The following is a 16661-nucleotide window of genomic DNA, read 5'->3' on the forward strand; positions in this document are numbered from 1 at the left end:
GCCTCTTTATCCATAATGTAAGAGTTTCAGATTAGACATCATCTAAGGTCTGTTCTAGCTTGAAATCTCTGACCCTGCACTTGCTTTCTCTGTCTCTTTAAAGCATCATGTATATAATAGTAACGGCAATTGCAATGATGATCAATGGTAAAAGACTTAGCTACTGTGATAAAGACAATAATCTCAGGGACCCTTGATGAAAAATGTTCTCTACCTCTAAAGAGAGAATTGAAAAACTCTGAGTACAGAGGGAAGCACAGTTTTTTAAATTTCTTCATTTTTATTTTTTAATTGTTATTATTACAACATGGATCATATAAAAATTTTTATATGGCTTCTCATGCATTATTGATATCATATTACTTGTCTTTTCAATGGGTGGATAGGGAGCTAGAGAAAGGAAGAGAATTTGTAACTCAAAAGTAAAAAAAAAAATGAATACTAAAATAAATAAATAATGATTTTAGGGGAATTTTAAACAAAAATAACTTCTTTTATATAAGGAGGACATTTATTTTTATGGGGGCAGATAGAGAAGTAATAGTGATATTTGAAACAAAGAAGCAAAGAAAGGAGTGTCAATGAATAATTTAAAACAACAAAGAGAAAAGGGCTAGACTTAAAAATTGGAATAGTGTACAAAAAACAGAGCAATGTTAGAACTATTATGTTAAGAGTTACAGATAGATGTAGATTGAGATGTAAACTTAAATATATATATATATATACACACACACACACACACACACACACACACAAATAGATATAGATGCATATTCATATCTATCCATCCAACCATCTACGTTGTACACTGGAAAGATTCGCAGGTTCGTATACTATTCTCCTTTTCTGTTCTTTGTATAGGGGAACATTTATTTCTGCTGATGTTTGTCAAGTTAATAATTAAAATGAGAGTAAAAAAAGAAAATACTTCTTATTTGATTTTCTGTTTTTATCTTCTATCTCTCACTGGAGTTTAAGTCTATGGAGAGCCACAGTTTTTTGTATTTGAAGCCCCAACCCTTAGCAAAGTGTTCTGCCTAGAGTTGACATTTAATAAATATCTGTTGAATGAATAAAAACATCCATAGAACTAACAAAACCTATAGGATTTAACAAGTCCATACAACCCAATAGACCACTTATAATGCCTTTCCACTTCTAATTCCCCTGAAGAATAAGTTGGAACAGGATAAATATGTTTCTTAGGATAGCTTCATTTTTCAGAGGGAGTTCAAGGAAGCAATGAGTGAGGATTCAGAGGTAATAGTTTCTCATGCCAGCTCTGCCTGGCTTGATGTGTGACCTTGGATAAATTATTTAACCCCTCAATACCTGCTTCCTCATCTGTAAAATGAGCTTTATAACCCTGACTGGCTTCACAGAACTGTGGTGGAAAACAATTAATAAAACTCTTGACAGAGCATGCTGCAATATTGAGTTCTACATCAACAAAAAACAATCATGGGGAGAGTGGGCTTCTCCCAGAAACAGCTGCAGGGTCAGAACTTGGCTTCATCTGGGTCAGGAAGCCCAGTTTCCCTAAGGTGGATCAGGATTTTATCCAGATTACGTCCAGCAAACATGCATGTACACACACACACACACACACACACACACACACACACACACACATATGCAGAACTCCTTCTTAGCTTCTTTTCTTTGATTTAACAGAGAAGCCCAGCTAACTCTTACTTTCTAACACTGTCTTTCCTTTATGCTATGTTGACTACAGATTTCTTGGATAAAATCTATAGCTCCAAGAAGAATTTCTATTTGAATAATATTTGACAACCCCAGACTTCACAGAATGAGAAGATATTTAAAATATTTTTAAAGATGGAGACTTTTTATGATTTTGTCACCATATTATAATGTTCACTAGGTATAGAGCTAAAATCCAAAGTTGTGAATTTCTTCTCATTAGATTTATTAAATTTGAAACAGAGCAATTATATTGTATCTTGATCATAATTTAAACTGTTAAACCTGAGCAGTGCTTTTTAAAGTGCAACTTTCTACTGATCATAAAGGTCAAATGTGTGTGTGTGTGTGTGTATGTGTGTGTATGTATGCAAGCATGTAGGTCTATGTTCTGTGAACCATAGTCCCCCAAAAAAGGAAACCATAAATTTTGCTGCATTGCTGGTCTTAGAGTTCTAATCCAGCATCAGACACTCAGTATTTGTGTGACCCTGGGGAAATCACTTAATATCCTATTTGTCTCAGTTTCCTCATCTGTAAAATGACCAGGAGAAGGAAATGGCAAACTCTTCCAGTATCTTTACTCAGAGACAACCATGACTGAAATAATAACAATACAATATCCAGAAGGTGGTAGCTAATCATTCTGTTGTATTCTGCCCTGGTAGCTAGAGAATAGAGTGACAGGGATAGTGAAAGAGGACTAGAGAAAATACCAAAAAATGAAATTATAATGTAGCAACTTTAGGATTTATGCAAGGAAAAAAAAACCTCCATGTGATTAGATCTCTTCCTAAGGGAAATGTGATGAGAGAATAGGGATAGTGAAAGAGGACTAGAGAATACCAAAATACGAAATTATAATGTAGCAACTTTAGGATTTATTTATACAAGGAAAAAAAAACCTCCATGTGATTAGATCTATTCTAAAAGGGCACAATGGATTCCTCATGAAAAGTCTTCACTTTGTGGGGCTGTAGATCAAAGCTTCTTAAACTGTGGGTTACAATCCCATATGGAGTCACATAACTGAATGTGAGGTCGCAAAATTATGACATGTTATCAGAAAATGTTTGATTTTCTTTTACCTATATACTTTTACATACTTAAAAATCTGGGGATGCATAAAAATTTCTTGAGCAAAAAGAAGTCTTGAGTGGAAAAAGCTGAAAAAGCCCTTCTATAGATGACATTTTTGGTCATTTACAGATTGGACCAGATAATCTTTAAATTTCCAATTTACAGTCTTAGAGGGCAGAAAAGACAGAGTGTATTGCTAAGACAGATTTAAAATTATTAGGAAAGAGCTTAAAAGTGACAACTGGACATGACAACGGAAGCCTAATCACTGCAGAGGAAAGACACAATATTCCTATTCCCATAGTTAAAATCCTTGTGAGATAGAGGAATGAGGACTGACTGGGACTCAGAAAATCTATGTGGTTTCCTTGCTCATGGCCTTGGGCTGCTGAGCTTTGTCAGAGAAAGCCATGAAAGTGAGCTGATTTCCTGCCATACAAATTTATGGTGCACAACCCCAGCAGAGCCCTTGGTGCTGTTTGACAATCTGTCTAGTCTATTCAATGACTCTGTTTCCATCCCCCACAGTGACAGTTCTGCTCATATTCATTTCTCTTCACATTCCCCACCATCCATCTCACATCCACATGTAAGAACAAATGACCACTTCCTCTCCCTCACTGAGGCCATACAGCCTGAACTCACCTCATCTACTCTCCTTAATTGCTCAAAACTTTTAAACACCGCCTATTTTCTTTTTTCACTTCTTACAGAAAAAAAAGAGATCGCCTTATTCGTGATTAACATGAATTCCCTTTCACTATTGCCACTATCATCCTTTCCATTGCTTTCAGAAACTTCTTCTGAGTAATCCCCCCCTCCATCACAAATCAAGAAATTCAGTTTTTCCTTTTCCATTGGTTTCTTCTCATCTTTCTGGAAATAAAGTCAGGACTTCCCAATTCTAAAACAAACACAAAAACAAAAATTAAACCCCAGCAACCCTATCTTTCTACCACATTCAGATACTATCTCTTCTTCTTCTTACTGCCAAGGTCTTTGAAGAGAAATTGTCTATGTTAAACAATGCCACTTTTTCACCATCTAGTCAGAATAAGCAAGAAATAATTAACCCCTATAAAAACCCCCAGTGAAGGAGAACCCACTACCTCACTTGTCCATTAGTTCTGCCTTCACAGAGCAAGCAGAATTTACCTGATTCTTCTTCTATAAGGGAATCCTTCAAATATCTTGCAACTGATATCATGTCCAACCCAAGTCTTCTCTTCTCCAGGATAAACATTCTAAGTGTCTCCAAATTATCCCCACATGAAATAGTTTTAAGCCTTGTGACCATCCTATTAAGCTTTCTCCGGGTGCGATGTATTTGAAAATATTCCAGAGGAATTCTTACCAAGGCAGAAGAAAGAAGCATTATCACTATTCCTCAATGTGGACATTGTTTCTCTTGGTACCTCCTAAAGTTCCTTCTGCTTTTTTTAGGGGGGTTATAATGGCATATATCAAGCTTGTAGGCCACAAGAACACTCCATTATTTTTCAAATTGCTTTTGAGTTTCATCTCCTCAGTCTTGTATTTGTGAAGTTGCTTTTTTGAATCCGGGTGCAGGATTTTATATTTATTCTATCTAGTCCCCCACCAGAACACTAGGGCCTGCCCAGCATGGAGACCTAGGCATATGTCCTATTGTTAGTCTCTTTTTTCCATCAGGAATAGTGACCTTTTGGGCTATAACGCCAAAGTTCCTTCTTTCTTTACTCCTGCCCTATTCTAGATCTTACATCGGGAGTAATAATATATATATATATATATACACACATACATATATAAATATATTATATTTTAATGATGTAATATATGCATATAAGTATATATAACTTATATATATAAAAGTGTACATATATATGTACACTTTTATATTATACACACACACACACACACACACACACACACACACACACACACACACACACACAAACACATAATTACTACAAGCTACCAGGCAACATGGTATCATGGACAGTAGACCAACTCTGGATCTAGGAAAAACTGGATCCAAGTTTTGCTTCTGGGAATGTGGGGTCCTTGGCAAATCATTTAAACTCTCAGTGTTCTAGGCAACTTTCTAAAAAAAATGGTTTGAAGAGCATATTTTGATCTGTATTGGTAGAGGGAGTTGAATTATCTGGGAGATTCCTAACCTAATGATCCAGACCCAACCCCTTGCCTGCAGTTACTGGAATAGGTATGGCAATCTATGGCTCAAGGGTCCTACTCACTATTCCCGTGACTGCCTAAACTAAAAGTCTCTTTGCTGAAGACTTCCCATTGTTTTATATATACCTATTTCAATGTGAGCTCCTACAGAACAGAGCCTGTTTCACTTCTATATTTATATCTCCTATAATCTACCATAGGACCTAGAAACATGGAAATAAATTCTCTCTCATTGACTGATTATCTTCTAAAAGGTCACTTTTATTAGGTTAAGCCCAAGTATTTCAGCCTATCAAGATCTCTCCAGTTTCTAAATCTACCATCTAATATACTATCCAACTCTCTCAGTCTATGGTCAACTACAGAGGGAATACACCTAATATAACTAAGCCTTCTTTTTCTTCTCATGGTTATATACTGAAATAGATTTCCATTAACACTGAATAGTATAATGCACCAATTTCCCAACATATTTTCCTTTCTCATCATTTTTTATTTTCTTGTCTATTCTTCAATCAAATTTATCTTTCTTCGTTTTAACTCTGCTCATGACAGTTCTAGTCTCAATCATCTTCAGTTGCTTCTGAGTAAACTTTGCCTGGTTCTTGAAATCCCCTTCAATTTAAGTAATCCCTGCCTTTTTAGCTTTAACTCAATCCCCTCTTTTAACCTCTCTCTATATTGAGATAGCTTAGTGAAAAAGTAGATAGAGCACTGGACTTGGATTCAATAAGATCTGATTATCACCAGGCTTTCTCAGCCTTTCTTTCCTTACCTGTAAATTGAAGATTTATAAATTGAGATAGTAGCACCTACCTCACAGGATTGTTGTAATGCTCAAATGAGATACATATGTAAAATTCTCTGGAAAATCTTAAAAACACTATGTAAACTAAAGAGATAATGTTATTATAACTCATATAATATATATAGTTATTACTTATATATAACTTACATATTATACATAATATGTAAATTATATATTATAAATGTGGAGCATTTCTGTCCTCTTCTTTGTCTGTCTCTGTTTTTGTCCTTCCTTTTTTTTGCTGAATTTATATATATATATATATGTAAACATCTAACTCAAAGTTACCTTTACTGATCTCCTTTTACTTCAGAACTCACATAGCTCTTTTATTCTGTTAACATATATTTTTTGAGATTGTACACACATACATATTTGTTTCTTATTGTCTTCCTAGACTGTAAGCTCCATAAGCACAGATACCAAATGTTAACTGAAATACATTTGTCCTCTATGGACAGAGCAATAATGTAAAGTAGCTGTCTAATAAACATTTGATGACAACTTAAAATTAATCTTGGTTTTTTCATTGGATCTACCTTGGGAAAGTATCCACTTTTCTGAACTTTGGACTACTCAGTTGTGAAATGAGTTTCTTTCCATACCTTCATTTAAGTATGTAGGTGATAAATCTCTTCGCGAGTGTCTACTCTTAGCTTCTCCATCATCCTACTTTGGATATTTTCTCCCACTCTGTTTTCAGTTTCCTCTTTGTGTCTTTTCTTCTCTAGATTATAAACTCCTTGAGGACAAAGATTTTTTTTTCATTTTTTTTTTTTATCCCCAGTGCTTAGTACAATGCCTGGCACATAATATGCATTTACTAAATGCTTACTGACTAACTAGATCATATGTAAGGTGCCTTCCAGCTCTGAAATCATATGAACACTGTATTTTCCAACATTAAATCTCTCCTTTAATTCTGTGTAAAACTTAACATAATAACATTCATTAGCAAGCAAACAAATGCAAATTAAATGAAAGCTGATAGAGATGGTTTAAAATTGGAAAATCTAATTCTTTGGGATGCATTAAAAACTTGAAAAAATAAACAAAACCCCATTGAAACTGTTTCCTGAAGAATTATTTCCAAACTGCAAATTTAAAAAGCAATATAAGAAAACAAATATCAAAACTCTCAGACTGATCATAGTTGAATGATATCTTTGATCCACAGACTTTCATCTTTTTTATCAAATGAATTTTATAGTTCTGATCACCCATGGCAAAAACTTGAAAGGTAATTTTAAAAATACATAAAAAGAAATCTCCTCTGACTCAGTTATTATAAATACAGGCCACAGGACTTGGTGGTAAGGAAAGACGGTAGAATTATAATGGATGAATTCTTTTGTAATTTTGTATTATTTTAAGAGCCATGAATGTATTATTTAATGATGTCCAGATTTCTTTTGATAGTATAAACCTGGTTTCTGAAAAGAGAATCATACACAGAATCATAGGATTGCAATACTGGAATAGACTTCAGGGCCATCTGTTCCAACCTGAATTTAACTATGCATACCTCATATATGGGAATAAATGGTCATGTAGCCCTTGCTTGAAACTATTAAGTGAGGCTTCAGTCTCCTAAGACCATCCTAACTCATGTTGGCACTATTCAAATTATTAGCAATTTCTAGCTTATATCCAACTTAAATCTCCCTCTCCCTCCTTCCCTCCCTTCCTTCTTCCCTTTCCTTTTTCTTCTCCCTGTCCCTCTTTTTCTTCCTCTCCCTCTCCCTCTCTTTGTGTGTCTGTCTCTCTCTCTCTCTCTCCTCTCTCTCTCTCTCTCTCTCTCTCTCTATATATATATATATATATATATATACATATATATATATACACATACATATATACACACACAGAGACATATACATACATATCTATTTACATAATATGTAATTTAAAGCGGTAACAAATATGATCCATTTTCTCATTGCATTTCTTTGTTTTCTTCTGTACACTTAAGAAAAGTTTACTACTACTCTTTTGGGGGTTTATCTATCACTGCCCTCTAACCTATTGCCCCCCTCTATTCCTTCCTTGTAATAAAGTATTTAAAAACTTTCTTGTTTTTTCAACTGATTTTCAAGTGGAATAGTCTCTCAACATCTCAGCATCCTGATTACCCTCCTTTATGTTCACTTAAGCCATTATTGTGCAAGGTATATTATATTGTATTATATTAAAATGGATGTACACTCACAAAATTTTATTTTTTTAAATGTTATTGACTCCTTAATCACAAAGGACATTATTTTTATTCATCTAACTAATGAATTTAAAACAATTCAAGTAATAATATAAAATCCATTCTGCAAAACAGAAGGAGTATAACACATTATAAATTTAAAACATAAAGCCATTTAAAAAACCACATTAGAATATGTTGGGGGATATCTGGTCATCAATGTCCTCTCAAAATTGTGATATCCAGAACTAAACACATTAATATAGATGTGGTTTGATCAGCGCAATATATGACAAGACTAATAGTTCCTTTTATCTGGACATTTAGACTCATTACAATTATTTCACTAAGACAGTTTTTTTTCTATTATAGATCCTATATCTTTTTTAGCATGAAGTGCACAAGTTTCTCCTTTATATTCCTTAACACAAAATAATCATTTCTCAAAGGATTAAAAAAAGTGACACAGAGAAGTTTAAAGAGGAAGATAATTCCCAAAAAAGGGGAAAGGAGAAAGTTAAGGATTAGGGAAAACTGATATAGTTATATTACATTTGATATCTTTGTGTTCTAAGATGGTACTTGTGTTGTACTTCTGCATGATTCTATGATGTCAACAATTCCAAGAAAGAAGGTAAGTCTCTTAAGATTCTCATACCTCTTATTCTTGCTCAACTATTTAATAAAGGAATCAAAAGCAAAATATATAGCCCTAAATGACATCCAGATAGTTATGTGAAAGAAAAGGATAACAATGAGAAAAAATACCAAAATGTTTTTGTTGATGTTAATGTAATCTTTAGAGGAAAATTTTTAATTTTTCAAGTATTCACTAAGAAAATAAAGTAAAATTAATGGCCTTAAGAATATTTTTTCAAAAAAATAGAGAATCATTGAATAAAAGTAGAAAAAACTTGATAAATAGAGCAGAAGTAGATAAACTATAAAATAAATACAATAAAGATAAGAAGTAAATATTGGGGGGAAGACTAACAAAAATGAATACACCTTTGGCTAACTTTTTAAAAAGAAAAAAACATAAATTGTCCAAATAAAAGATGAACAAGGTAAATTCATAATGGAGCTAATTTACAAGTTATCAGAACTTACATTAGCTAGAAATACATTTTTGATGGAAATTATTTTCTATAAAAATATAAAGTATACAGAAACTGAAATCTTAAATCATCTCACAAAGTAAAAATGAACCATCCAAATTTGGGATTAGGGAACCAACTAAATAGTTTATAGGGTGAATTAAATTAGACATTTAAAATTAGTATCTGTGGTAAACAAATTGCCCTCAATAACTGATAAAAATAATGATTAAAATAATGAAATAACACTCTTTTTATGTGTCAAAAGACCCATAATAGTTAAATCAGGAAAAATAAAGCAGAAGAGGAGAATTATATGCCAATATCACTAATGCATATTAAGACAAAAATTTTAAATAAAACTATACCATAAAATATTTGGATACTGACATATCCAAAATAAAATGTTCACTGTGACAAAATTAGATTTAAACCATGGAAGCAAGGATAACAACATCAGAAGAAATTTTTTTTAGCATAGTATTCACATTAAAACCAAAAACAATGAGAAAAAAACAACTATGAGAGATTCAGAAAAGTTTATTTTAGTATAACATTAATTTGTGCTAAATTCCTCAAAATATGCATATAAAGGTAATTTTAATATAAAATATGTAGATATGTATAAGTTATGGCACTAGATACAACAGAGAACCATGAGAAGCATTCACAATAAATATGAGTAAAACAAGACTATGCCAATTTGGCCCACTATTTAACAGTTATAGAAATGGTAGTAAAAACAATGAAAGAAATATATGAAAGGTATAACAATCAGAAAAGAGACAAAACGAGCCCTATTTGCAGATGGCATGATGATTTATTTAGAAATCTCAGAGAATTATCAAAGAAACTAAATGAAATAATTATTTCACTAAAGTGGCTGAATATAACCTAATTCTTTTTTTAGATCATCACTTCAGTGTAACAATGGTAAAAACAAAGAGGAAATAAAAGAGAAATCTGATTTAAAATATCTTCAAAATGAATAAAATACTAGAAGTCAATCTGTCAAGATGCACTTTAGAATTATGTAAATAGTATTACAAAATATCCCTTTAAAGACATATAATTGGAGGTATAGCCATTACTTATGGTTGGGCAAAAACAATTGAGAAACAAAGAGGGTTGCATTAATGGAATTGAGCAACCCAAAGAAACATGAAAATAATTGTATGAATTGATGTAGAATGAAATAAGCTGAACAGGAAAAAAGAAATGCATAGTGACTATAACAATATTACAAAAAGGATAAAAATATGCCTGAATGCTGTATGATTATAATGATCAAATTCTTATTTTCAGAAAAGAGATGAGACGTTATGGTCCACCTCTCTGCCATACTTTTAGAACTGTAAGCCTTTTCATTCACTCTGCAGATGAATTTCTTGTTATATTCCCCAGTAAGAATGTGATCTCTGTGAAACCAGGCGAAGCCTGTTTTTTCTCATGTAGCATAATGTTTGGCACATAATAGGAACATAATATATACTATTCATTCATTCTTATAAAATGTTGCCTAAAATGTTACAACCTACTTCAATGGGTCAGTTTTAATTTTACTGTGTCCACTGCTCCTTCCCTTCCCTTCCTCCTTCTTTCCTTCCTTTCCTTTTTCCTTTTTTCCCCCCTTACCTTTGCTTTCCTTCCTTCCTCCCTCCCTTTCTCCCTCCCTTCTTTCTTTTTCTCTAACAAGAAAAGGCTCAGTGGCTAAGGGAAAAGTTTGGAAATGGCTGGTGCAAAAATAAAGAAAATGAATGAAAGTGAAGATTCTGTGAATAAATGACAAATTAAGAGCTACTTAGAAGCACATCTTTCTTTTAAATGTACATCTTTATGTTATGGTACAAAGGTTATTAAATTGAGCATCAGAGGACCTATGTTCACATCACAAATGTTATTTTTTAGCTATCTGGTCATCTTGATTCAATGCAGTACCATTGTTCCAGTTTAATTTCCTCAGCTCAACAGTGAGAAGCTTACCTAACTGATCTTCCTATAGTTTTAAATCCTGAAATCTATTCTTACATAAAAAAAAATCTTATATCTTTGTAGACCCTTCTCACCTGCCACTTTGTCATTATTTCTTTTAAAAATTTGAGCACCTTGAGGGGAGAGGCTCTTCCATCCACCTTGTCTATACTTCCTAATGTCCATCGCTATATTAGACCCCCAGATATGCTATAAATTCTGAAGGAGTTGAGTTCAAATCAGAGAGCTCTCTTTGTTTTCAGGAGATGTGACAATCTTCATTGAAATGTTTATTCCAAAATTGCTCATAAAATAGCTTCAGTCTCGTCATCTGAACATTGCACACCTGTTAATAATCATCATCTACACCTTCAAAGTATACACTCAGATGTGTTAAAAGTCTCTGAAGAACCGATTTGCGTAGAAACAAAGTTGAAAGTGAAATCTGAGAATACCTCTAAGTGTGGATATCATAAATAATGTAAACAGCAAAAACTCTCAGTGAAGTTAAAATATGAAGTCCCATCCCCTCCTCACCATGGCAACCAAAGGAGGGGGAAGAATATTTAAACTGATGAGAAAATGAACATTGTTCCATCCATTTTCATTCTTTAATTTAGACTTGGAGACAAAGAAGTAGTCAAAGATTTCCCACATGGTAAATTTCTTTTTGCTATTAAAAATTAATATTAAGTGTTGAGGGCAAATAGCCAATTATAATTAAAATCTAAATGCAAAGCATTCTAAGTCATCTGAGTGTATGGATATGCAGGCATAGCTGCTCTAAAAGAAAGTTGTGTTTTGGGATTCAGTAAGTGCTGGAAGAAATTCCGAAAGGAAGTCACCTCAGATTCAGACTATTGAACTACTTTATGCCATTTTTTTGTCAAAGAAACATCAATAACAGTTCAAAAGGCCCTCGAAGTCATCTGGACCAGTAGCTTCATTGTCCCCCAAATGCATCCCACCTTCCAAACTTTTCTCTTTTCTTTCTCAAGGGCACTATTATCTTTCCAATCACCTAGATTCACAACCTCAGCATTATCCCTGACACCTCACTCTCCCTTATCTCATATATAAAAACAGTTATCAAATCTTGTCATTTCTCTCTCTTTAATATCACTCAAATCTGTCCCTTTTTTCCTACTGATGTGTCTACCGACATAATTCAGGCTTCCATCACTCCTTGCCCGGACTATTGCAAAAGGCTCCTAATTGGTCTCCCTGCTTCAAGTCTCTTTCATCTCCTATCCATCCTTCACCCAAATGCCAAATTGATTTTCCAAAAGTGCAGGTTTGGTCATATCATTCCTCGACTCAATAAAGTCCAATAGCTCCCTAATGCCTTTAGGATCCAATATAAGCACTCCTTTTGGCTTTCTAATTTTATTATACATTATTCTTTTTGCTGCATTCTAATGTCCAGTCAACCTGACCTTCTTTCTGTTTCCTGTCATGACACTCCATCTTCTGTCACTATATCTCATCTCTATCTTTTAGAATCTCTTATTTTCTTCAGAACTATGCTTAAGCAACATTTTTTTATGTCAGGCCTTTCTCAATCTCTCCAGTTTTTCTTCCCTTTTCCCTTCAAATTTATTTTGCATATGCTTGTTTTTGTACAGTTTTTCTCTTTGAACACAACATAAACCTCCTCAAAATTGGGTATTGTTTGATTTGAGGCTTTTTATTCCCAGCACTTTGCATGGTGACTTTCACCTAAAAGAGGGTAATAAATGTTTGATGACTGAGTTTGTTGCCCAAGTTAATTCCAGTAGCAAGTGGAGAAACCAGCAGTCAAAATTCATATGATCATATTTTGAATTCAGTGTTTTGCCACTGAAAAACATTGCCTCAATCAATCAACTTTTTTAAAGAGTCTATGTTCCATACTTTGTGCTAAGCATTTCACTGGAAAAAATTTTGTATTCAATTATTGTTCTGTAAGAAATGACCAGCAGGATGAATACAGAGAGGCTTGGAGAGACTTACATGAACTGATGCTAAGTGAAATGAGCAGAACCAGGAGATCATTATACACTTTGACAACGATATTGTATGAGGATGTATTCTGATGGAAGTGGATTTCTTTGACAAAGAGACCTGAGTTTCAATTGATAAATGATGGACAGAAGCAGCTACACCCAAAGAAAGAACACTGGGAAACGAATGTGAACTATTTGCATTTCTGTTTTTCTTCCCGGGTTATTTTTACCTTCTGAATCCAATTCTCCCTGTGCAACAAGAGAACTGTTCGGTTCTGCAAACATATACTGTATCTGGGATATACTGCAACATATCTAACATATATAGGACTGCTTGCCATCTAGGGAAGGGGGTGGAGGGAGGGAGGGGAAAAATTGGAACAGAAACGAGTGCAAGGGATAATGTTGTAAAAAAAAAAATTACCCTGGCATGGATTCTGTCAATATAAAGTTATTATTAAATAAAATAAAATATTAAAAAAATTGTATTCAATATTCAACTCTCTTTAAAGAGTTCTGAAGATTTTTCTACTTGCAAGTTCCCAGTCCCAAATATGCTCCCCTTACTCTCAGCAGATGTCGTACTTCTTAATTTACAGAGAATATCAAAATCACTATATAAGCTTGCTAAATTCCTTTCTACTCCACACTTTAAAATTTCTTTGTTTCTATCTATATTTTTGTTCTTCCTTATATCTCAGAAGAAGAGGTTTTCTTCCTACTTATCAATTCTAACCTCCTGTGTTTGTGTTCTGATTCCATTCATCTTCCTCTCTATTCATTTCCTTACCCTCACTTCTCATCATAAATCTTTGTTTAATTCATTATTTCTTCTCTTTAGACTTCAATTATTTCTCTCTCCTATGGCTCGCGATTATCCTTTTCCAACAAATATATAATTTCATCTATGCTAAGAAAACATTCCCATTACCCTTCTGCATCTTGGAACTACCTCTATTCTATTGCTGAGAAGATGGAAAGGGTAGTTACCCGCTTTGAAAACGCCTGTAAAAGTAAGCCAACAGGCCTATTTCTTATTTTATTTGAAGAGTGAAATTCTTTTGGGAGTGTAGTTGCCAGTTTAGCAGCCTTAAATTGTTTGACTTCCGAGGAGAGCATAAACCATAGGGTAGAAGTATAAACCTGGGAAAGATTATCTAAGGCCCTGTAGGAGACAGTATAGACAGAATGGCAGTATTACATCCATTGTTACCCTAGAATTAATTTCCTTTTGACGGAAGTCAATAGATTATTTATAGATTTTCTGTATCTATTCATGAGCTTCTGTAAGATCTTTGCATCTTTGATTTTTCTGCAGTGTGAAATGAAGAATGTCCTTTACCAAATATATATTTGTTAACTTAAGTGCTTGCATGGCAGCTAGAGACCTTTTCACTCATATTTGTGGAACTACAGACATGAATCTATTTGGAAATTTCCTGGAGTAAACTCCAAATGTTATCTTATAAATTGAAAGAAATTTCAACCCTTTGGAATCAACATCTAATAATAAATCTCATTTTTATGAGTCCCAGAATGTTAGTGGAGGGTTAAATGGAAAATGAGGATTATAATTGTCTCACTAACCACCTTATTGGGTTTGTCAAGAGCTAAGTGCTTTGGAAACTTTGAAGCAGTATATAAATGGGAATTATTACATATGTTATTCTGGTGTTCTGAGTACTAAACGAGATTCCCCTTCCAGAAAGATTTTGTTGATTCCCCTTGTTCTGAATAAATTTCCTCTTAACAATGACAAAATACTTTTTGTAGCTCTTATTTGTGGATCACAGTTTGCCTTATATTTGATAAAGTAACTTGAATAATACCTGATTTTGCAATTATTTAATGTTTGAAATGCTTTCTATTTATCATCTCATTTGACACTCATGATAACCCTCAAAGTGGCACCCATTACTATGCCTATTAAATATATGAAGAAATTGAGGATGAAAAAGGCTGAGGGACTTGTTCATAAAGAAACCCCCATATGATCACACAGAATGTATTAGAGGTGAAATTAGAAACTAAAACTTCTCAAATCATGTACACAGCACATTGTGTTTCTTAATCATAAGAGGTGCTTCTTAAAACTATAGCAGGTCAATATGTTTTTGTTGACTGTAAAAACTTCTTCTCATGGGGAAAAAAAAGTTCAAGCTAAACAAAAGACAGTACTTTATGATGATAAACAGATTTTAACTCCAGCTTCTATTCTAAAACAATATATGATTTCTGTACTTTATAAAAGCTTAATTTCTTCTCCCTGGGTACATTTTCACATACAAGGACTTTCTACTGTATCTGAGTGAATTCCAAATCAATATTTGGCTTACTGCTGCTGAACTGCTTACAGTGTCAGTTGCCATGTGATGGTAAGAAAAAAGCTGAATATCAAGATAAAGTGACTTTTTTTTTCTTCTTTTCATGGATTCATATATTTCACAAGTTATAAGATTTTAGCCAGGAGAAATTTTAAGAGTTATTTAGTCTCGCCCTCCTTTTGCCCCCAACTCATTTTATAGATGAAAAGATTTGTCTCCAAAGTTACACAATTAAAATGTATCATAATCCTAGATGTAGAAGAAATCCCGGGAGACATTTACTATAACATTTTCATTTATAAGCTGAAGAAACTGAGGGAAATTCAGTGAGTTGTGTAAGGTAACAGATAAGAAGGGATATTTAAAATTTGAATCCAGGTCTTCTAATTAAAACAATACAGGATTCTAATTCACTGAATTATAATGTGAATAAAAATAATAATTGCTCCATCAAATGGTGTGTTAGGGAGGGAAGGGCTGTATTTTACCTATTTTATGCATTCCTTCATTTGGCACATGATTGCACTCCTTTGGACTGCATCAGAATCTTAGGACTAATCCTAAGAGACTTGAATCTATCAACTTTGAAACTCCCACCATCTAAATACTCTAAGTCTTTGATGCTCCTCCCTCCTTCTGACTGGAGAAGTTATAGGGTGGACAATGGTGGGAACTTTCTCTATGCTCTATTTAAGGAGGATACCAAGGGCCATAGTCTCCTTATTTCCCAGACAGTTGTGTTACTCTGGACCTCATTATGTCTCCCTAGTATCACCCCCTCCCCTTTTCAGCTTCTTTCTCCAGTTCCTCTTCCTCAATGAGAACAGGAATTGTCTTTTTTTCTTTCTTTATAAATCCAGCATTTACACAGTGTCCAGCATATTTTTTTGTTGTTATTGAAACTGAGTCATTTCTGGTCTTATTTGACTCTTTATGAATCCATTGGGGTTTTCCTTGGCAAAGAGACTAGAATGGTTTGCCATTTCTTTTTGTGGCTCATTTTTCATCTTACAGATCAGAAAACTGAAGCAAACAGTGTTAAGTGACTTACCCAGAGTCATATAACTAGTAATTGTCCGAATCCAGATTTGAATCCTAGAAGATAAGTCATCCTGCTAGACCCAGCGATCTTTAAATTGCACCACCTAGCTGCCCACCTGGCACATAGGAGGTATTTAGAAAATGTTTATTGATTTATTAACCTCTAGGCTTTGTGCAATTAAAGCAAGTATCTCACATCATTATAGTTTTCATAATGTGCTTGAGAGGATATCAAATTTTGTAATGGTTTTAATTTTTAAGTGTCTTCATCCATCC

The 16661-nt window shown here is 33.7% G+C and overlaps 1 protein-coding gene across 3 annotated transcripts in view; it reads right to left on the reverse strand.

The window, feature by feature from the left end:
- INPP4B (inositol polyphosphate-4-phosphatase type II B) overlaps positions 1–16661 on the reverse strand; it is a 931109-nt gene that overhangs the window by 88241 nt on the left and 826207 nt on the right. The window lies entirely within an intron of this gene.

Source organism: Antechinus flavipes, chromosome 6, assembly GCF_016432865.1.
Source record: "Antechinus flavipes isolate AdamAnt ecotype Samford, QLD, Australia chromosome 6, AdamAnt_v2, whole genome shotgun sequence".
In the NCBI taxonomy this organism is placed as follows: Eukaryota; Metazoa; Chordata; class Mammalia; order Dasyuromorphia; family Dasyuridae; genus Antechinus; species Antechinus flavipes.